Genomic DNA, 23,846 nt, shown 5'->3' with positions numbered 1-23,846 from the left:
AAGATTTGACTAATTTTTAGGATCCAAATCGGAGAAGGCAGGTGCTGACTGAGCCAAAAATGAGTAAATCGTGAAATAAACAAACAGACAGACAGACAGACAGACAGACAGACAGACAGACAGACAGACAGACAGACAGACAGACAGACAGACAAACAAACAAACAGCTCACACACTGCATGGCTTCAATATCTGCCTATTATATTATTAATTTATAAGTATTTGTTTCAGGATTTAGAATCTAAAGAACAGCACCCCACCAGGCAGGAAGAATGGTTATTTGTGAGGACTATATTCACATAGGTCTACGTTTAGTTTTTAGGGTTGGAATTACAGTGGGGTTAAGGGTAAAGGTAAGGATTAAACTTTGGCATGTTGTGGGGAGGCGTAGAAAATGTGTGTGTGTGTGTGTGTGTGTGTGTGTGAGAGTGAGTCACCCTGTCCCTTGGCCACACACGTAAACTCTATCCGTCCCTGTGATCCAGGATCATTAAACTTTCTCAAGCACCTAATCCTTTAAACATTGGGTGAAACAACAGACCTCAGTGACGTCCTTATTGTGTTTCCTCTCTTTAACAGCTGCTTACACAGCTGAGTGTTAGCAGACATTTATTTCCTTCTTAATTAATTGCAAAATTATAGCCAGCATATTATTGAAGTAGTTAAGGCCTTTTCTAACATAACAATAGTAGCTGCTATACAATCGTGTACAGTAGACTATTTTATGTTATTCTGCGAGAAGAGTAATTTACGGAACTGAGCCACACAACTGAACTGAACTGAACTGAAATGAAATGAAATGAAGAAACACATTTGACAGAAAAGTCCCTGCTTCAGTCCTGCTTGAAGATGATGTTAAGTGTTTTGTCTCTTCCTGGAAGTATTTGGCACAGACAGCGGCGCGGCTGATGCAATGGAAACAGCTTACTCTGTTAAAATGTCTCTTTGACCTGATTTATGTCAATATCCAAAATCCCTGAAAGAATCTGAGGCATTGTGCTGAACGCAGCTCAGTGAGAAGTCTGAAGGCTTGAAGTGAGAATGGCATTTCCAATCACACAGGAATACCACCTAATCATTGGGCTGAAGTCGAACTCTGATCTCTGCTCCCATCTGGCGGACATGTGCTGAACTGCAGTTTTGTGTGCGCACTAACAGTGCTGTATTGAATTGTACTTCCTTGTATTACCTTTTTGATACAATTTCAAAAACGACAAAAAACTGATACGACAAAAAAAAGTCTTATGCATAGAAAGTCTGTGTTGTATGAAGGGGAGGAGTTTTAGGAGTATTTCTCATACGTTACACACAGAGGGCCTCAGGGCTCCATCACCATCATTGCTTTCTCTTCACACAAACAAACAAACAAACAAAAAACTCTTGTTACTTAACACCACTGTTAAGGTATTTAAATAAGAAAGACCTGCTCATCTCCAGTATTCAGGCACCCCCTGTTATAACAATCAATGACCAGTAGAGGGCAGTGCTTCCATGCAACTATAAAAGCAATTTTCCATACTTATATCAGTAAGTAAATGTTCCTTTTTATTTTGCACAAGAAATAAGTGAGTATCTCTTCTCTCTCCCTCAGTCTCTCCCCCTCTCTCTCCCTCTCCCTCAGTTGCTCCTGTGTGCGTGTGTGTGTGTGTCACTGATGAGTGATGACATCATCAGTGATGTCACAATGATGTCACAATGCCTATGTATGACATCACTGATGGCATCATGATGTCATCAGTGACATCATCACTGAACTATATAGCCTTGTGTGTGCGAGTAAATTTATGAAATCACTGATGATGTCACCAGTGGGAAAGACAAACAGACAGAGCCCCAGCTCCCATTTATATACTGATGAAGACAAAAGCGCTGGCTGAAGGAGTTTGAAAAGACCTGCACACGTATGTGTTTCCCGCTGACACCGTTAGTCAGCCGTGTCGTGTGTGAGTGACTCCTCTCAGTCGGAAGTGTACAACTCAACTTCTGGCAGGAATGATCAAGAGGTGACGTCACGTGATGACGTGGCTAAATGGCGTCCTGGTGAAAACCTGCCGCTGTCGCATATGAATATTTATTAAGTGATTAAAAGCAGGAATTCGGCGATATCGGACATCAATTCTGTGAACATGAAGCTGTGTGTCCAGCTGCAATGCAAGAACTTACACGAATACCTGAAAGAGTTGAGTCCAGACTCGGAGATGTTGGACAGATTATACAACCATCCAGCCACATGTTTGGCTGTCTACAGGGAGCTCCCGTCGCTGGCCAAGAATTATGTGATGCGGATGCTGTTCCTAGATCAGCCTGTCCCCCAGGCAGCAGTGGCTTCGTGGGTGAAGAAACACAGTCAGAAGGTCCATGATGAGTGTGTGTCGGTGTTGGCGGCCCTGCGTCTGTGGCACAGCCAGCAGCTGCAGGGGGGTCTGCTGCAGGGATACATTTTAAAGCCCGTGTTCAAAGACAACCTGAGGATGGCGCTGCTTGGCGGGGGCAAAGCGTGGGTGCACGAGGGCAGCTCTCTGGGCCCCGACCGTCACGCGCGGGACATCGACAGTCTGGACCGCTACGTTACGGATCACTGGGAGGTCATCCTGCAGTTCATGGTGGGCTCGCCCAGTGCTGCTGCGGTCAGCCAGGACCTGGCTCAGCTGCTCGTACAGACAGGCCTCATGAGAAGCGAGCCAGGCGAGGCGCCCTGCATCACCTCGGCTGGTTTCCAGTTCCTCTTGCTGGACACGACCTCTCAGCTTTGGCACTTCACCCTACAGTACCTCAACACGGCACAGACACGAGGGATGGATCTAGTGGAGATCCTGTCATTCTTGTTCCAGCTCAGCTTCTCCACTCTCGGCAGGGATTACTCGGCGGAGGGCCTGAGCGAGTCATTGCTCACATTCCTGCAGCACCTGCGGGAGTTGGGCCTGGTCTTCCAGAGGAAGAGGAAATCCAGGAGGTACTATCCCACCAGACTGGCCATCACTCTGGCTGCAGGATTCACTACCACCAACTCCTCCTCCTCCTCCTCTACTTCCCCGGGGACCGGAGACACAGGTTTTATTGTGGTAGACACCAACTACCGCATCTACGCCTACACAAACTCTGATCTTCAGATCACTCTCGTGGCTCTCTTCAGTGAAATGTTGTACCGGTTCCCCAATGTGGCGGTGGCTCAGGTGACACGTGAGTCAGTGCAACAGGCCATCGCCAACGGCATCACCGCACATCAGATCATCCACTTCTTGAGGACCAGAGCTCACCCTGTCATGCTCAAGCAGAGCCCAGTGTTGCCTATAACCATAACGGACCAGATCAGGCTGTGGGAGCTGGAGAGAGATCGACTACAGTTCACAGAGGGAGGTCTATAGGTTCTTGAAATGACAGAAGTCTCACACCTAACGTCTGGAGGAAGAGGACAAACACGTAACTGTTGGTTCTTGGTGTGATCAGCCCCTCCACTCAGCTCAGTGGCCTTGTGGTTTGAGTGTCCGCCCTGAGACTGGGAGGTTGTGAGTTCGATCCCCGGCCGAGTCATACTGTACCAAAGACTATAAAAATGGGACCCATTTGCCTCCCTGCTTGGCACTCAGCATCAAAGGGTTGGAATTGGCGGGTTAGATCACTATATGATTCCCGAGCGCGGCACTGCTGCCGCTCACCGCTCCCCCAGGGGATGGGTCAAATGCGGAGATCAAATTTCGCACACTCAGGTGTGTGACAATCAGTGGGACTTTGACTTCAAGGGACAGGTTATGGACTGTTTTGCTCCTAATATGGACTCATACACACTTATTGGGACACTGTTCTGGTTTTGCACTTAAAGAAAAAATGGACGGCCGGGGGGATTTTTTTCTTTTTTTTTAATGATGTGGCTCACTGTTTTCAGTTGTTTTAGGGTCTGATCATATGCTGCTCATATGCCTGTTATGCGGGTTTAAACTAACTTCCCATTTAACAGTGACATTGGTATTTTGTTTTGGTTTTGCCTTGGATATGAGATTTATTGTCCATGAGTTTTAATTGTTGGTAAATGTTGAAATGAGGACATTTCATTTGAAGAGAGGGAAGAATATAGGCTAAGGAGATTTATTTAGTCAATAATCATTTTTAAGATCTTATTTTGGGTATGGTTTTATTTAGGCCTACTTGTTGTGGTTAATGGTTCATCAGGTCATAAATATATTATGTCTATTTCTATTCTAAAGTAGGGGACTATAATGCAGCTTGGCTGTGTAGGGAGTAGAATGGGTGGAGTGATACACCAGATATTGAAGTGACGTCAAGCCTAGGTCAGTGTGTTATAATAATAATAATAATAATAATCGGTCTTATAGAGCGCTTTTCTTAATACTCAAAGACGCTTTACAATTAACAGCTAAACGTGTAACATAAATAAGGACAGGTGTTGGACAGACACATGTGGAGGTTAAGAAAGGGCAGGGGCAGGGTGGGGTTAGGTATTCGGGGCAGGACGGAACGGGGCAGACGGGACAGGACATATACATCTAGGGAGCTACAGGGTGGGAGGGATAGGGGAGGTGGATGATCAGATGTTATAGGCTTGCTTGAAGAGATGGGATTTAACTTGGTTTTTAAAAGAGGAGGGGGTGTCAGAGTTTCGGATGCTGGGGGGCAGGGAGTTCCAGAGGGTAGGGGCGGCAATGGCAAAGGCTCTGTTGAACGAACAATAAAGTTACCTCACGTTGTTCGAGACAGAAGCTCTCCTGCTGTTATTACCCACGCCCCGAAATAGGTTTATTATAAGGAGTTAACGCTAACACAACGCCAGCGTTACAATAGTCATACATTCTGTCATTGTGTTACTTATGGAAGGAATAATAGTGAAAATAAATGATTCCCCTTTTTTGCTGGGAACCACATGAAAGGACCCCTGGGGGTCCCCGGACCCCACTTTGAGAACCACTGCTGTAAAACACTGTCCGACAGGGTCTGTGTTCCCCACATCCAATCACATCATTCCACAGTCAAGGAATCCAGTGCTCCAGTCTACCATATTATATACCCTGAGATATATAATCTCCTTTACCCCAATCCTTATCTTAAAGATATGGTCCATTATACCAGCCAAACCATATGCCCTCTTGGGCCTGATGTTATGAATATTGTATGACTAACACTAGGAGCTTTATGAAGAATACCAAGTTTGTTTGTTTGATTTTCCTCTCTTATTTCTCACCACTCCATCAAAAAACCCAAACCAATTGAGCACTCCCCGGCTGTTGAAGAACATTGTGTTTACTGAGTGTGTTTGATTTACAAAAATATATAAAAAAAAAATAGTCACTGCTGCTAGCTCACAAACAAGAGAAGTAATCTACTGTCACGTGCTGCCAAACGTGTATGCTCCACTGTGTGCAAGCCATATAAGCTCATGATTACATGCTTTCTGCTCGAACAGCTCCACTAGAACAGGTGATAGGCAGCATGTGACTTCAGCTACACTCTCCACTGTACGTTTCGCTGCCATTTCCCGGTCATTTGCCATTCTGCTACAGTAGCGTCTCTCGAGTCGCCTCTGTGCCGTCGCACTGCAGCTACCATTGTATCTCTCACTCAGAGCTAACGGAGCGTAGCAGAGCTATTCCAGTCATCTTTTTGTGTCATTCATAAACCAAACCCATGTTGACGATGTCAGGGGCGCCGCCAGGGGATTTTGGGCCCCCTGAAAAGATATCACATCGGGGGCCCCAGGGTGTGTGTGTCTGTGTGTGTGTTAGGCTGTGAGACTGGTGAGTTTACGTGCAGGCACTTGGCGGTCTTAAAACAATTGGTAAACTGTGAACGCTGGGGACTTGGTAAGCTGAATCTGCAAGGTTCGAATCTGGGAACCTTTTTTTTTTTTGGGAGGGGCATTTCGCCTTTATTTATTTTTTATATAGGACAGTAAGCAGACAGGAAAGTTCAAGAAAGGGAGAGAGAGAGAGGGGATGCCATGCGGCAAGGGCCCGCTGGTCGGATTCGAACCCGGGTCGGCCGCCGAGCCTTCGTGGCATGCGTGCAACCAGGTGAGCTACGAGGACGCACCGAATCTGGGAACTATTGCAGAAGGTTTGCCGTAAGATGAAACTATGAACGACAGCGGAAGACTCGCAGTAACCGCATTTATAGTTTGACAAGAGCATGACATCACTCTACCAATGACATCGTCCGAAGTATGACATCATCACTGTCGACATCATCACAGAGGGACCATCCGAAAGATGACATCATCACTGTCGGCATCATCATCACTGTAGTTACAACATCTAACGTCCCGTGATCCCGTAGTCATGTAGTGATGTAGTCAAGACATCATTTAACAGTTCGTATTCATGAGGTGATGTAGTTAGGACATCACCTAACAGTGTGTGTGTGTGTGCGCGTGTGCGCGCGCGCGTGTGTGTGTGTGTGTGTGTGCGTGTGCGTGTGCGTGTGCGTGTGCGTGTGTGTTGTTTTTTACTCACAGTCAACATTTGTGTTTCTTAGGTCCTTGAAAGGATGCGCCTTCCCGGTGTTTTTTTAGCGGCACTAAACCAACAGAAAGTTTGAAGCATAAAGTATCGAAGGCACAAAGTAGCACTCACAGAACTTCAGGACAAAGGAAACCTCAATTTCACCAATTTACAGCCCGAGTTGGTTTCTGCAGCATGTTTTTTTCTTATCTTTTCAGTCGTTTTTGGGGTGTAAGCATAGCTCAGTGGGTGTAACCGGCCACATTCTTATCATGTGCGGGCCATGCACAAGAACACAGTGCAACGAGCAGGGAAGACTGGTAGAAAGTCCATGTTTAATTTTATATTAATTTTGTTTGTTTGTTTTCTCATAGGCAATATTTTCAGTTTTTTTTGTAGCCAACATTGTCATTGTTTTATTATAGGCAAGTTGTATTTTCAACATTTCACTCTTGATACGATCCATGCTCTGTTCAACGACATCATTCTGAGTCATCTCCTGAGTCGAGGTACATATTCTAACTGTCTCTGCTTTTTTTGGTTATTGTGAAAGGTAAAACGTGCATTATTATTATTATTATTATTATTATTATTATTATTATTATTATTATTATTATTATGTTCCCTCTCTTACCAAAGGTCTCTGTTTGATTATGTCAGTGCCGATTGGCATGAAGAGATCTGGTGGAGGGGGAGAGCAAGAGAGAAAGATGAATTCTTCAGAAGAGGTGAGAAATTTTGAATCTGTTGTTAAAATTAAAGCTTGCCTACTCAGTGTACTGTATGCCAGCATGATTGCTAATTACCCCCCCCCCCCCCCCCCCCCCCCCCAAAGCTGTTGCTGTTGTCCAGGTCTGGATGATTTATTGTATGATGTGTCATAGTCTGATACGTGACACAGTACATACAACAAGATAAGGCTGTAGGTTCGATTTCGACATTGGTAGGGACACATATCAGGCAGGTCCGGAGGGACAATCCCCACTGCCAGCTTAGGCGTTTTGCATTTATGATAAACTTCTGACCGCTATTTCATGCCTAGAGCAGGAGTGTCAGACTCATCATCAGTGATGTCATAAATCTGACATCATCAGTGATGCTGGTCTCATTGGCCACACACCAATTGTCTGTTAGCATATGCTTTGATTTCATAAAATAATTGTACAGAGATGTACTGACTATATGCTTTATATCTTTCTCTATGGAACAGAGAAACACCAACAAACCAAAATGCCACCACTGCCTGCAGTGTGGGAAATCTTTCAGTCGGTCAGGTGACCTAAAAAAACATCAACGCATTCACACTGAAGAGAAGCCATACTCCTGTGACCAGTGTGGAAGCAGCTTCAGTCAGTCAAGTGCCCTAAAAAGCCATCAACACATTCACACTGGAGAGAAGCCATACTCCTGTGACCAGTGTGGAAGCAGCTTCAGTCAGTCAAGTGCCCTAAAAAGCCATCAACACATTCACACTGGAGAGAAGCCATACTCCTGTGACCAGTGTGGAAGCAGCTTCAGTCGATCATATGCCCTAACAATACATCAACGCATTCACACTGGAGAGAAGCCATACTCCTGTGACCAGTGTGGAAGCAGCTTCAGTCAGTCAAGTGCCCTAAAAAGCCATCAACACATTCACACTGGAGAGAAGCCATACTCCTGTGACCAGTGTGGAAGCAGCTTCAGTCAGTCAAGTGCCCTAAAAAGCCATCAACACATTCACACTGGAGAGAAGCCATACTCCTGTGACCAGTGTGGAAGCAGCTTCAGTCGATCATATGCCCTAACAATACATCAACGCATTCACACTGGAGAGAAGCCATACTCCTGTGACCAGTGTGGAAGCAGCTTCAGTCAGTCAAGTGCCCTAAAAAGCCATCAACGCATTCACACTGGAGAGAAGCCATACTCCTGTGACCAGTGTGGAAGCAGCTTCAGTCAGTCAACTGCCCTAAAAAGCCATCAACGCATTCACACTGGAGAGAAGCCATACCGGTGTGAACTATGTCTGAGAAGGTTCAGGCACTCAGGTACCCTAACATCACATCAATGCATTTACGCTGGAGAGAAGCCCTACTCCTGTGACCAATGTGGGGGCAGCTTCAGTCGCTCAAATGACCTATCAGTACATAAACGCATTCACAGCCAAGTTGTGTTGGGGGTATAGCCTCAACGTCCGTTCTCTTTGACGCCTAACAAGACATTAACGCATTCACACTGGAGAGAAGTGCATGTTCTGCACTGAACTGGATTTTCCAACCATGCAATATGGTACTTCTGATATTCAGTGTTGTGTAGACCACTGTGCTCCCATTCATTCATTCATTTGACCTGCTTAGTCAGAGTCACGGGGGGGTGGAGCCTATCCAGCCTTAAGCAGAAGGCAGGGAAACAAACTTGACAGGTTGCCAGCCCCTCACACTCACATCTACAGTGTGCAATCCACCTGACCTGCATGTTGCGCAACTAAAGAATATGCAAACTCCTCCCATTATTATTTTGCTGGACTTTTCAAACCGGACTTTCACAGGAACTCTAATCTGCCCTTATATGGTCTGTTTGCAGAGGCTTTGGGTATTCTATTTTGTATTTTGGCTAAATAAATAGTGAATTCAAGACAGTGGAAAAACACGTTCTTCCCTCCCGCCTCAAGTACAGTGATCCTCCTGTGTGCTGGGGAAGGAGTGAGCTGGTGTCAGGCTGTGGAGGTTTTCAGGCCAAGAGCCTCTCTTTAGTGTGTCACTCAGGCTTGAAGTGGGATAGATGGATCTAATGCAGTGAGGGATCTACTGTGCCAACCTGATAGCTGACTTTTGAGTTTCCTCACACAGACCTGAGAGCTTCAACACAATCACTGACAATCTCTCTGCAACAGAGGCCAGTCTGTGAGGAGGAGAGAAATTAAGCTACTTTGTATCTTTCATCATCCATGGGATGGTTTGGGCCAGAGCCGTGTAGATAGAAGAGTCCCGACATCTCCATTCACTCCAATGGACCAGTTTTTTACTCTCAAGAGTTCCAGGAAGTAAGGTCCTGGATTAAGCAGCACTGTCGAGTTGCAGCAAAATAGACAGTTTGTGTTGTACTCTGAAAGGGTTTTTCATCCCTTGAATCAAATTGTACATTATCAGCTTTATTTTAGCATGCAAAAGTAGCGCGAGACCCATTCCTGGCTGTTCATTGGCTAATGAGTCTCGCATTTTGGAGGACACTAGTTTGGGCGACCTGACCTTCTGGCTGACTGTGTTAACACCCTTGGCACTTTAGCCTCTTACAATCATCCATATGTTAAGACTTTTTGTGTTTTTTTGACAGCTCATTTAAATTTGATAAACAAATCAGTTCTCTAGTTAAAACCAGTTTCTTTCAGTTGAGACTTTTGGCCAAGGTAAAAGGCTATCTCTCCCCGTAAAACTTTGAGGGAGTTATCCATGCTTTTATTACCTCTAGGCTAGACTATTGGAATTCTCTGTATAGATCAGTCGTCCCTGCGTCGTCTCCAGTTATGCTGCCGCTCGGCTGCTAACTGGGAAAAGAAAGCAGGATCACAGAACTCGTGTGTTGGCCTCCCTCCATTGGCTTCCTGTCCGTTTCAGGGTTGATTTTAAGATTTTGATTTTAAATGGGCTGGCGTTTTCCTATCTTGCTGATCTCCTGCACCAGTATACTCCAGCCAGAGGTCTGAGGTCAACTAACCGATGCTCTTGGTCCTTGGATGTTCTGAGATCTAGGCAAAAAAATAGAGGCCCCGAGCCTTTGCGGTGGCTGCCCCCAAACTTTTGAACAGTTTACCTATCCATATAACATTTTTAAGTCACTGCTGAAGACCCATCTGTTCTCTTTAGCTTTCAATTCGGGTGAGCTTATCATCCTTTTACTTGTTATTGTGCCTATTATGTGTATTGATATGTGTATTGTTCTTCTTCTTCTTCTTCTTCTTCTTATTTTTACTTTACCAACTGTATGTGTCTATTTGATATTTGTGATTGGCTCTTCAGTACTTTGTAAATGTGCTATATAAATAAACATTGACTTGACTGGACTTGAATTGGAGTTTGGCCCAGCCAGGAGTTGATTATTTTTTGTACGAGAGTTAATATCCTTGCAAAGGCTAAAGTAGCCTACTCCAAAGGTATACAATAAGAAGGAAACCCCACTAGAGGACTGTGGAAGACAATTCAATATTAGTAAGGTTTCATGAGGTATGGCCACTTCACTGTAATCCTTGTGCCTAACTCACTATGCCAGAGGTGTTGTTGTCAGAGTGGCTCCGATGTCTCTGAGATGTCTGTGGAAGTTCTACAAGAGATAACATTTAACATTTTAACTTTTACTCTACATTGCTGACCTGCTCTAATGTCTGCACATTCTGTACGACCTTGGAAGATACAACAAAGTCTGGTTCAATCTGATCCTCTCCGAAGACGTGTACGTAGACGCCTTTTAATAAATATACATTCTATTCAAGTAAAACAAAACTCTGTGTTGTAGAATGGAATTTAACAATACATTCTTCCCCCGCTTAACCAGCACCTCTAGACTTTGATAACGAGGAAAAACCACTTGAGATCAAAATAATAACGAGCCAGGAGTCAAAAGAAGTCGTCTTAAATGATTGTATTGAGCCATACATATATTTGCAAAGAGAAAGATTGCAAAGAGACTCCCTCATGATCATTTTACAGCAATACAGAAATATAGAAATACATACATGCAGGGTTCATGAGGACAGTGCCGGAACAACAGACAGTCAAAGTGACTTTAGTCAAAGCACACATGATGTTTTGGCTAGGAGCATAGAAAACACGTTCAGGTGCAGAGAGCAGAGATGAAGGCCACAGCTGTATATGTCAGAGGGTGTCTCTGTTGCCTGTCTGTTTTCCATTTATCTGTGTGTCCACACTGAGTAAATGAGGATACCATGGCTACAGGCTTTCTTCTTATCTTTTGGGTTCTTTTCGGGGTGTAAGCATAGCTCAGTGGGTGTAACCGGCCACATTCTTATTATGTGCGGGCTATGCGCAAGACCACACTTGTAGTGCAACGGGCAGGGAAGAGGCAATCTGGTAGAAAGTCCATGTTTGATTTGATTTTCATTCTGTTTGTTTGTTCTCTCATAGCCTATATATCTATATTTATATATATATCTATCTATATTTTATTCTGGGCCAACATGTTAATTGTTTTATATGTACGTCCCCCCCCCGCCCCCCCTAAATTTCACTCTTGATACGATCCATGGTCTCTTCATCGACATCATTCGGAGTCATCTTCTGAGTGGAGGAAGATATTCTGTCCCTGCTTTTTTTTGTTATGGACTTTGTGTGAAAGGTAATAAAGTGTATTATTATTATTATTAATATATTATTATTATTATTATTATGTTCCCTGTCTTATCAATGGTCTCTGTTTGATCATGTCAGAGCTGATTGGCAGGAAGAGATCGGAGGAGGAGAGCAAGAGAGAAAGATGAATACTTCAGAAGAGGTGAGAAAATTTTAATCTGTTGGTAAAACTAACCTGTTAGCTTGCCTACTCAGTGTACTGCATGCCAGCATGATTGCTAATTAACCCCCTTCCCTCCCACCTCCAATTCTGGTAACATTTGCAGGCTTGGTTATTCATACATTTATGAAGAGATATTTTACGATGCAAATCTGCTGCTGTTGTCCAGGTCTGGATGATTTATTGTATGATGTGTGATAGTCTGATACGTTACACAGTACATACAACAAGACAAGGCCATAGGTTTGATTTTGACATTGGTCCCTACCAACATATCAGGGAGGTCCCGAGGGGATAACCCCACTGCCAGCTTAGGCGTTCTGCATTTACGCTATTTTGCACCGCTATTTCATGTCATCTAGAGCAGGAGTGTCAGACTCATATTAGTGGGCCGGATTTCTTCAATTAGACCTTATGGGGGCCAGATTCTTCTTCTTGGCTAAAATCAACTCGTCAACACATGAATATTTATTATTTGAAATAGGCGATCATAAGTGCCATAGAAAGCATGTTTCCTATTCATACACCTATTCACAATAATTAGGCTACATAGGCCGACTGTATTTGATGATGAGAGAATGATAAATCACTCACATGAAAACACCACAGAATTACAAAGTAGAGGAGTAGAAAAGTAGAAGTGTAGTAGAAGAGTAGCATAAACAGAGGTAGTGACAAAGTGACAGTGACAAAACAGAGGTAGTCCTCATTGGTTCCAAGTCCACACTCACCAAGCACCCCAGTTTCACCCTCACCATAGACAACTCCCTGGTTTCCCCCTCCCCTCAGGTCAAGAGTCTGGGTGTCGTCCTCGACAGCACCCTATCATTTCATACCATCATCAACAACACCATCCGGTCCGCCTACTTCCACCTTCGCAACATCAACCGCCTCCGCCCTTCACTCACTCCCAACAGCGCCGCAATCCTGGTCCACTCCCTCGTCACCTCCCGCTTGGATTACTGCAACTCCCTTCTCTTTGGCCTCCCCCACAAACTCCTCCATAAGCTTCAACTCGTCCAGAATGCTGCTGCCCGTATAATCACCAGAACCCCTGTCATCAATCACATCACCCCCATTCTACACCAACTCCACTGGCTCCCCATCAAACTACGCATAGTCTATAAAATCCTCCTCCATACTTTCAAGGCCATCCACAACCTCGCCCCCCCATACCTGTCCGACCTCCTCCACCTCAACATCCCCACCCGGTCCCTCAGGTCTGCCTCCTCCATCAACCTCACTGTCCCCCCTGCCCGTCTGTCCACCATGGGGGCAAGAGCATTCAGCCGCTCTGCCCCTCGCCTCTGGAACTCCCTCCCCCCCGACATCAGGAACATCGACGCCATCAACGTCGAATCATTCAAAACTAACCTCAAAACACACCTGTTTAGGCAGGCGTATGTAGACACATTTCCCGCTGGTTGCTCTGCTGCAAGCTCTGTGCTTTTGTAATGTAATCTAACTGTTTTGACTGTATTTTGTAACTGTTTTTTTCTTGTTGTACGGCGACCTTGAGTGCCTTGAAAGGCGCCTTATAAAATAAATGTATTATTATTATTATTATTATTATTATAACAAATAGGCTTCATAAGCGCTACAGAGGCATTCCATACAACTATTATCAATAATTAGGCTGCATGTTATGTTTGAATATCTGAGTAATTCATTAGGCTATTAATGTGTCCAGAATAGCTGGTTCAGATACCGTGGTTAGCTGCCCTGTGATCAGTAGGTTTAGGGCTGTTTTATTAAAGGGGGACTAAACCCCCAGATTTCTGGCAAAACGGCATTCTACTTGATTTGAAAATGCTGCAGGTAAGATGACTGCCTATAGTCCCTTGTACCCTGGCAGAATTTCTAGCCCATAAACTAAATAATAACTTGGCCAATAAGTATGTAACATACAAAATAAAACAAACAGTAATGTCTAGAATGCAGAGGACATGGTTCGTTAAAAAACTCACATTCCAGGATCGTATTTACCGCACTGCTCCTAAAGTTAACGTAAGTGGCGCGTGCCTTAGAGAGTCTGGTTGCCCCGGAACCCACTCGCTTAGGGCCAGAACACACTCGATTTGGGGGCGGAACATGCCTGGATTGGCCAACGCCAACTCCAGTGCCCAGAACTGTCAAATCAAATCATCAACAGAGACGCTATGGCCCGCCTCCCAACCCCTCTTTCTGTTTTTTGGTATGACAGGCAGTATTTTCAGTGTATCAGAGATAGAGTACGTTATAAATATAGCCACGTTATAAACAACTAACCAATGCTGGTGGTCTGTACGGAAACAGTGTTACTCGAAATGGTTAAAAGTTATATCAATGTGGTCATTCAGTGGCGTTTAAAGTAACTAACGTTAGCCGCTAGCATTAGCTACAGTAGCCGATTACCCAAAATGCCTTGCATTATCCCAGCACCCAGGAACGGCTCACGCTTCATAAAATAAAGCTGATAATATACAAACGATTCACATTGAAGTACACCACGCGCCAAAACCACCGTGACGTAACGATGTACCAAATCGGCCATTCATTTGAGGCCCCCCAAAAAAGCAGGTTTGAACCCATAGAGGGCACTTACTGTATGCTGCTGAAAATGACACCAGAATAATCCTTTACACACCACCCCAAAAGCCGATTAAAAGCTGAAAAAAGTTTTTTGGGGTTTAGTCCTGCTTCAAGTGTCGACAGGTGAGACTGAGAGAATGAGGGTCAAATGACGCATCGGGAGTGATCGACATGTCTGCACAAGCTGTCACACACACAAGCTATGGTATAATCAATTTATCTATCCCAACACAAATGGGAGCTCGGGGTCTGTTTCTCTGTCCCACTGTGATTGTCCCACTGTGACATCATCAGTGATGTCATAAATCCCACTGTGACATAATCAGTGATGTCATAAATCCCACTGTGACATCATCCATTATGTCATAAATCCCACTGTGACATCATCAGTGATGTCATAAATCCCACTGTGACATAATCTGTGATGTCATAAATCCCACTGTGACATCATCAGTGATGTCATAATGCTGCATTTGTTTATGGAGGGAGCTGGCAAGTGGCAAGTGAGAAACGCGTCATCTCCGACCTACGTGCGTTCGAGCTTCAGGCTTCATCTCGCAAAACCATGGATGCTAATAGCTGTTAGCTGTCTAAGCTAACAGCTAATAACAACATTAACGTTTAGTTGTATGAGTTTAACCAACTATTGTATTGGTATGCTGATTGGTCTGAAAGCTTACTATTATTGAAAAGAAAAGAAAAATGTGTCAAAAATGTGTTTTATTCTTACAATCGTGGGCGCCATGTTGAAATGACGTCAAATGACGCAGTGGGAGCTACTGGGGGTCATACTCAAGTTTGCGGGTAGGAACTCTGAGTTATAGTGGCGTTTTATTAGATTTTTGCTAGTAGCAACTGGCAACTTGCCAAATCCCACTTATAAACGAATGCGGCATAAATCCCTGATCCCACTGTGACATCATCAGTGATGTCATAAATCCCACTGATGATGTCATCAGTGATGTCATAAATCTGACATAATCAGTGATGCTGGTCTCATTCGCCACACAGCAGCCGAGTTGCGGGCAAGGCCGCGCAGCACCCGAGCTGCGAATGAGAGCTGCAGGGCCAGCTTGGCGAGCTGCAGCACCTAGGAATCGAGCGCTCGTAGCGCGCAAGATTCCTAGTATCTATAAAAGAGAGCATGTGGTCTCTGTCTGTTTCTTTGTTTTACGTGCGATCGGGCTGAAACTTTCAGGATGTGTTAGTAAAGAGCACCGAAGCGGGTGACCTGAAGGAGCCGGATTTTTTAATTAGGTGATTGCCCTAATTACCGATGTCATCAGTGATGATGTCATCAGTGATGATGTCATCAGTGATGTCATACATAGGCAGTGTGACATCATTGTGACATCACTGATGATGTCATCAGTGACACGCACACACGAGAGAGACTGAGGGAGAGGAAGAGAGAGGAGAAGGAGAGAGAGAGAGGGGGAGCCCCCTGGGTTCATTGCCTTTGGTGCGTATTTAAAAGCCTTCTGTGTTGACTTGTAGGCTGTTTTACTAAAAGCCCTCCATGTCGACTGGTAGGTTGCAGAACAGTGCAATCAATCTCACGTTTAATCAATCAAGTCAAGTCGTTACAGAGCACTCCGCCCTCCCCAGCCAAAGCACATGAGGGCATCACGCATACGCCCTTGCAACAAGATATGTTTGTCTGTTAGCATATATGCTTTGATATCATAAAATAATTGGTCAGATATGTAATGACTATATCCTTTATATCTTTCTTTATGGAACAGAGCACCAACAAACCAAAATGCCACCGCTGTCTGCAGTGTGGGAAATCTTTCAGTAAGTCAGGTAACCTAACAATACATCAACGCATTCACACTGGAGAGAAGCCATACTCCTGTGACCAGTGTGGAAGCAGCTTCAGTCGGTCAGATGCCCTAAGAATACATGAACGCATTCACCCTGGAGAGAAGCCATACTCCTGTGACGAGTGTGAAAGCAGCTTCAGTCTGATAACTAACCTAAAAAGCCATCAACGCATTCACACTGGAGAGAAGCCATACTCCTGTGACCAGTGTGGAAGAAGCTTCAGTTATTCAAGTGTCCTAAAAAGCCATCAACGCATTCACACTGGAGAGAAGCCATACTCCTGTGACCAGTGTGGAAGCAGCTTCAGTCAGTCAAGTGACCTAAAAAAACATCAACGCATTCACACTGGAGAGAAGCCATACTCCTGTGACCAGTGTGGAAGCAGCTTCAGTTATTCAAGTGCCCTAAAAAGCCATCAACACATTCACACTGGAGAGAAGCCATACCCCTGTGACCAGTGTGGAAGCAGCTTCAGTCGGTCAGGTTCCCTAAAAAGCCATCAACGCATTCACACTGGAGAGAAGCCATACCGGTGTGAACTATGTCTGAGAAGGTTCAGGCACTCAGGTGGCCTAACATCACATCAATGCATTTACGCTGGAGAGAAGCCCTACTCCTGTGACCAATGTGGGGGCAGCTTCAGTCGCTCAAATGACCTATGGGTACATGAACGCATTCACAGCCAAGTTGTGTTCGGGGTATAGCCTCAACGTCCGTTCTCTTTGACGCCTAACAAGACATGAACGCATCCACACTGGAGAGAAGTGCATGTTCTGCACTGAACTGGATTTTCCAAACATGTAATATAGTACTTCTGATATTCAGTGTTGTGTAGACCACTGTGCTCCCATTCATTCATTCATTCATTCATTTGACCTGCTTAGTCAGAGTCACGGGGGGGTGGAGCCTATCCAGCCTTAAGCAGAAGGCAGGGAAACATATTTGACAGGTTGCCAGCCCCTCACACTCGCATCTACAGTCTGCAATCCACCTGACCTGCATGTTGCGCGACTAAAGAATATGCAAACTCCTCCCATTATTATTTTGCCGGACTTTTCAAACCGGACTTTCACAGGAACTCTAATCTGCCCTTATATGATCTGTTTGCAGAGGCTTTGGGTATTCTATTTTGTATTTGGGCTAAATAAATAGTGAATTCAAGACAGTGAAAAACCCGTTCTTCCCTCTCGCCTCAAGTACAGTGATCCTGCTGTGTGCTGGGGAAGGAGTGAGTGAGCTGGTGTCAGGCTGTGGAGGTTTTCAGGCCAAGAGCCTCTCTTTAGTTAGCCTGGGTAAACCCATCCCCCACGTGACCTGCTCTCAGACCTGCTCTCAGTCACTAGAGTGACACCTTGGCCAAAAGTCTCAACTGAAATAAACTGGTTTTAACTAGAGAACTGATTTGTTTATCAAATTTAAATGAGCTGTCAAAAAAACACAAAAAGTCTTATGGATGATTGTAAGAGGCTAAAGTGCCAAGGGTGCTAACAGTCAGCCAGAAGTTCAGGTCGCCCAAACCATCCCATGGATGATGAAAGATACAAAGTAGCTTAATTTCTCTCCTCCTCACAGACTGGGCTCTGTTGCAGAGAGATTGTCAGTGATTGTGTTGAAGCTCTCAGGTCTGTGTGGGGAAACTCAAAAGTCAGCTATCAGGTTGGCACAGTAGATCCCTCACTGCATTAGATCCATCTATCCCACTTCAAGCCTGAGTGACACACTAAAGAGTAGCCTGGGTAAACCCAGCCCCCACGTGACCTGCTCTCAGAGTTCTCAGTCACTATGTGGTAAAAGGCTATCTCGTGTGTTGGCCTCCCTCTATTGGCTTCCTGTCCGTTTCAGGAATGATTTTAAGATTCTGTTGATCGTTTATAAGGCTTTAAATTGGCATGCATGGCGCCTTCCTATCTTGCTGATCTCCTGCACCATCATACTCCAGCCAGAGCTCTGAGGTCAACTAACCAGATGCTCTTAGATGTTCCGAGATCTATAGGCTCAAAAACAGAGGCGACCGAGCCTTTGCGTTGGCTGCCCCAAAACTTTGGAACAGCCTACCTATCCATAGAACTGCGCAGACCCCTGACATTTTTAAGTCACTGCTCTTAGACCCATCTGCTCTCATTAGCTTTCAATTGAGTTTAGTTAGTTTCAGTTGAGTTTGTCACCCTTTTACTTGTAATTGTGCCTATTATGTGTATTGTTCTTCTTATTCCTATTTTTACCAACTGTATGCGTCTTTTTGATATTTGTGATTGGCTGTTCAGCACTTTGGTCAACCCTGGTTGTGTAAATGTGCTATATAAATAAACATCGACTTGACTTGACTTGACTTGACTTGAATTGGAGTTATACAGTAAGAAGGAAACCCCAATACAGGACTTTGTAAGACAATTCAACATCAATAAGGTTTCATGAGGTATGGTCATAACTTGCCAGAGGTCTTGTCAGAGTGCCTCCGATGTCTCTGAGATGTCTATGGAAGCTCTAACTTAAGAGATAACATTTAACATTTTAACTTTTACTTTACATTGCTGACCTGCTCTAATGTCAGCACATTCTGTACGTCTTTGGAAGATTCAACAAAGACTGGTTCAATCTGTTCCTCTCTTTTTATTCCTCTTTTACCAATTGTATGAGTCTATTACATCAATGTTATGTTTATTGTATTTTTTTATTGTATCTTACTGTACTTTGCTTTTAACAAACCAAACGGTTCAGATATTTAGAAACAGATGTTTATTGTATTTCTTTTATTGTATCTTACTGTACTTTGCCTTTAACACACCAAACAGTTCAGATATATTTAGAAACATGAGAGACCACATAACATTTCACTTGGACCAAAACGTAAAAAGAAATTGCGAATTTAAATAAAAATAAAAATTCAATGTTGTTTTTTTAAGTTTTGGTCTGAGTGAAATGTTCTATGGTCTCTCCCGATTCTAAATAGAGCTGAACCGTTTGATTTGACCAAGTAAAACTATTTTTATAAGCATTTTACGAAATGTCTATGGGAAAATAAATGGCGGATGCAAATCTCTGGTACAGTGCTGAAGCAGGAAGTGACGTTCACTTTGGCTCTCTATGGAAGCTCTAACTTAAGAGATAACATTTGACATTTTAACTTTTACTCTTCTTTGGTGACCTGCTCTAAATGTCAGCACATTCTGTACGTCTTTGGAAGATACAACAAAGACTGGTTCAATCTGATCCGCTCTTTTTTATTCCTCTTTTATCAATTTTATGAGTCTGTGACAATTTATCTTATTGTATCTTTCTGTAATTTGCTTTTAACAGGTGCTTTTAATAGCATCTAGGGATGGGCATTGCAAATTAGCCTTGAGCTATAAATGCTGTGGTACAGGACATCAGATTGTTTTGGTAAACATTATATGTACACATTATATTTTGGTAAACATTATATGTATATGTGTATCTGTCACTACACAAATAAATAAATAAATGAATGAAATTGGAAGAAGTGTATGTAGCCTCCTGCTGTGTGCATCTCTTCCTCTCGTGAGACTCTTTTTAATAAATATATATTATATTCAAGTAAAACGAAACTCTGACTCCAGATTTTTTTTTTTGACAAGGACGTCAAGACAATTTACCCGATGAAAAAGCATAGTGGTATTTAAATGCCAGTCTAGTTGGGGAGAGCCTGGACTGAGTGCTGTCACTTGTAGGCTACCTGATGGCACTGCTAAATGAAGGTAGAGGCAAGCTGCATGCCTAAAACTCCCTCTAGCAATTTCCCCTAACTGATGGCAGAGAAAAATACTGTAGCCTACTGGCCAAAGAGATTATAGACCCAAATTAAAGAAACAGCACAGTGTAAGGTGATTTGCCCTACCACACAGAGCCACAGTGACTAAATGAGGATACCATGGCTATGGCTGGAGCCTTTGGGGTCTTTCGTGGCATTGAGCTTTGCAATGATTTAGTGCTCTTAGTCTCTAAAAATGCCCATTAGTGAACTTGCTTGCTTCAAGCCATTGGATTAGATGCTTAGTACATAGGTCCCATTGTACGTCTGAGAAAATCCACAGATCAGCTGTAGCCTACTCAGCGGCAGTCTTAACTCTCCCTGAGCACTCATGCTTGTGATGAGGAGGGCTGCAGGCGTGTGCCGGCGATATGCACTCTGTGTGTGTAAGTGTTGGGCAAGTTACTTTCAAAGTACTAATACTACATATTACTAGTTACTTTCATTTGAAAGTAATGTTACTTTACAATATTACTGTCTGTGTAGAGTAACTCATTACACATTACAGTACTTTTTGCATTACCAAAATAACAGCAGTAGCAATATGGCATCGCCGCCCCCCAGAACCATCCCGAAAAATAATTTCCACCGTCTTGAAGTCAGTGTAAACGTCCAAAATTCTAAATGTTATCCTTTTCCTTTGTTATTGTCATCTGTAGTGGTTATTTGCATAAAAACACACACAATTTGATTAGGAAATGATTGTATCTTTATTTAAATATGTGCTTTGATAATTAAAAAAAATCTATTTGTAACTTGTTTTACTTGACAAAGTAACTGGTAGCCTATAATATTACTGAAATCCTATATTGGTCAAAGTTATATTACAGAGTCCTAAAATTAATATATTACATGTAATATGTTACTTTTGTAATGCATTACCCCCAACACTGGTGTGTGTGTGTGTGTGTGTGTGTGTGTGTGTGTGTGTGTGTGTGTGTGCATGCATACCTTCTGTGTGCTTTGTGTGCTATATAATGTAATTGAACTGAACTCCATTGATCCTCGAGGAAAGGGATTATACACATACTCCCTCTCTCTCTCACTCACTCACTCACTCACTCACTCACACACACACACACACACACACACACACACACACACACACACACACACCATATACACTATCTTAATGTGCTACTGATGCCCATTCCCATTCCCTCATCACTATCTGTCGTCTGTTCTGATTGGCTGGTGAGCCAATCACGAGCGCTTGATACAGTAGCCCTATGTCTTTCCTGGTTTCCAACATGATTTCATTAGTCACAGTGAGAACAGGCCATGCGCCGCAGCGTGCCCAACGTGAACAGTGGACGAAGGGATTAAGTCTCCAAGCAAAACTACACTAGTTGCACAATGGCTGCCTCCTCCTAGCCTTGCCATTTATTTGGCGCCCCCTATGGGTGAGCCAGGGGATTATGAACAGGGGAGCGCTGAAAGGGCTAGGCTTTCACACTTTTGCATAGCACAAAGGCTTAGCTGGAGCTAAGCCGCACACACAAAAGTGTGCAGCGCCCAAGACCAGTAACATTAGATAGACACAGAACTCTTTAAAAGGGAAGTCGCTCATGCATCTAAAAAGAGATCTGTACTGGAGCCATTACTGAAATTAGCCACACGCAAACACACACAAACACACACACACACACACACACACACACACACACACACACACACACACACACACACACTCGCGCACACACACACACACACACACACACACACACACACACACACACACACTCACTCAGTCACACTCTCTCTCTTTCTCACACACAGGCAAGCGGCGCGCACACACACACACACACACACACACACACACACACACACACACACACAGATGCACAGCCCTGAAGGTGTTTTTACCTTGCATCTGAGCTACATGGCATTTTAAACAGGGCAGCATAATTGCTTACAAGAACTACAGTGTAAAATATAAGCTTTGTAATATTCATTCAAAGTGTTCCATTTTAGAGAAAGCGCTGCACATGTGTGTCTGTGGCAGAGCACATGCATGTATCTGTGGCAGAAAGTACACGCGTGTGTCTGTGGTAGAGCACATGCATGTGTCTGTGGCAGAACACACACGTGTGTCTGTGGCAGAACACACATGTGTGTCTGTGGCAGAGCACACACGCGTGTGTCTGTGGCAGAACACACACGTGTGTCTGTGGCAGAACACACACGTGTGTCTGTGGCAGAGCACACACGCGTGTGTCTGTGGCAGAACACACACGTGTGTCTGTGGCAGAACACACATGTGTGTCTGTGGCAGAGCACACACGCGTGTGTCTGTGGCAGAACACACACGTGTGTCTGTGGCAGAACACACATGTGTGTCTGTGGCAGAGCACACACGCGTGTGTCTGTGGCAGAACACACACGTGTGTCTGTGGCAGAACACACATGTGTGTCTGTGGCAGAACACACATGTGTGTCTGTGGCAGAGCACACACGCGTGTGTCTGTGGCAGAACACACACGTGTGTCTGTGGCAGAGCACACGTGTGTCTGTGGAAGAGCACACACGCATGTGTCTGTGGCAGAGCACACATGTGTGTCTGTGGCAGAGCACACATGTGTGTCTGTGGCAGAGCACACACGCGTGTGTCTGTGGCAGAGCACACATGCGTGTGTCTGTGGCAGAGCACATGCGTGTGTCTGTGGCAGAGCACATGCGTGTGTCTGTGGCAGAGCACATGCGTGTGTCTGTGGCAGAGCACACGCGTGTGTCTGTGGCAGAGCACACACGCGTGTGTCTGTGGCAGAGCACACCCGTGTGTGTCTGTGGCAGAGCACACGTGTGTGTCTGTGGCAGAGCACACGGGTGTGTCTGTGGCAGAGCACACGGGTGTGTCTGTGGCAGAGCACACGGGTGTGTCTGTGGCAGAGCACACACGCCTGTGTCTGTGGCAGAGCACACGCGTGTGTCTGTGGCAGAGCACACGCACGTGTGTCTGTGGCAGAGCACATGCGTGTGTCTGTGGCAGAGCACACACGCGTGTGTCTGTGGCAGAGCACACGCGTGTGTCTGTGGCAGAGCACACGCACGTGTCTGTGGCAGAGCACACACGCGTGTCTGTGGCAGAGAGCACACACGTGTGTCTGTGGCAGAGCACACGCGTGTGTCTGTGGCAGAGCACACGCACGTGTCTGTGGCAGAGCACACACGCGTGTCTGTGGCAGAGCACACACACGTGTGTCTGTGGCAGAGCACACACGCGTGTGTCTGTGGCAGAGCACACGCGTGTGTCTGTGCCAGAGCACACGCATGTGTCTGTGGCAGAGCACACGCGTGTGTCTGTGCCAGAGCACACACGCGTGTGTCTGTGGCAGAGCACACGCGTGTGTCTGTGCCAGAGCACACGCATGTGTCTGTGGCGGGGGGTTTGCGGGCCAATTACTCGCTGCTTTCGGGGGAGACAACAGGTGCTTCTGGCTCTGCGAGGCAAAAGGGGTGATGGCTGGAGAGAGGGAGAAACATGGACAAGGCGGAAGGATGATGGACAGATAGAGAGACAAGCCTAGACAGGAAGTTAGAGGAGGAGAGCAGAACAGGGAGAATAGAGCATGGCTGAGAGAAAATGAGACAAGAACGAAGAAAGAGAGAGAGAACAATGGAGAGGGAGGAAGAAGTGACATGCAGGGGAGTGCAGTTTGCATGGCTCCACACTGCGAGTGAGATGAGGGGATTTTAATTACTTTTCAGCAGCAGCGGCGTCACCG

At 44.9% G+C, this 23,846-nt stretch overlaps 1 pseudogene across 1 annotated transcript; it reads left to right on the top strand.

The window, feature by feature from the left end:
- Positions 1 to 2,126: 2,126 nt before the first annotated feature.
- On the top strand, positions 2,127 to 3,365 carry LOC310785036 (general transcription factor IIH subunit 4 pseudogene; annotated as a pseudogene). The gene has a single exon. The product of its transcript is annotated as a general transcription factor IIH subunit 4 pseudogene (transcript).
- The last annotated feature ends 20,481 nt before the right edge of the window (positions 3,366 to 23,846 follow it).

The sequence above is a fragment of the Poromitra crassiceps genome (assembly GCF_964638095.1).
Source record: "Poromitra crassiceps genome assembly, chromosome: 11".
Lineage (NCBI taxonomy): Eukaryota > Metazoa > Chordata > Actinopteri > Beryciformes > Melamphaidae > Poromitra > Poromitra crassiceps.
This window is presented reverse-complemented; position numbering and strand designations above follow the sequence as displayed.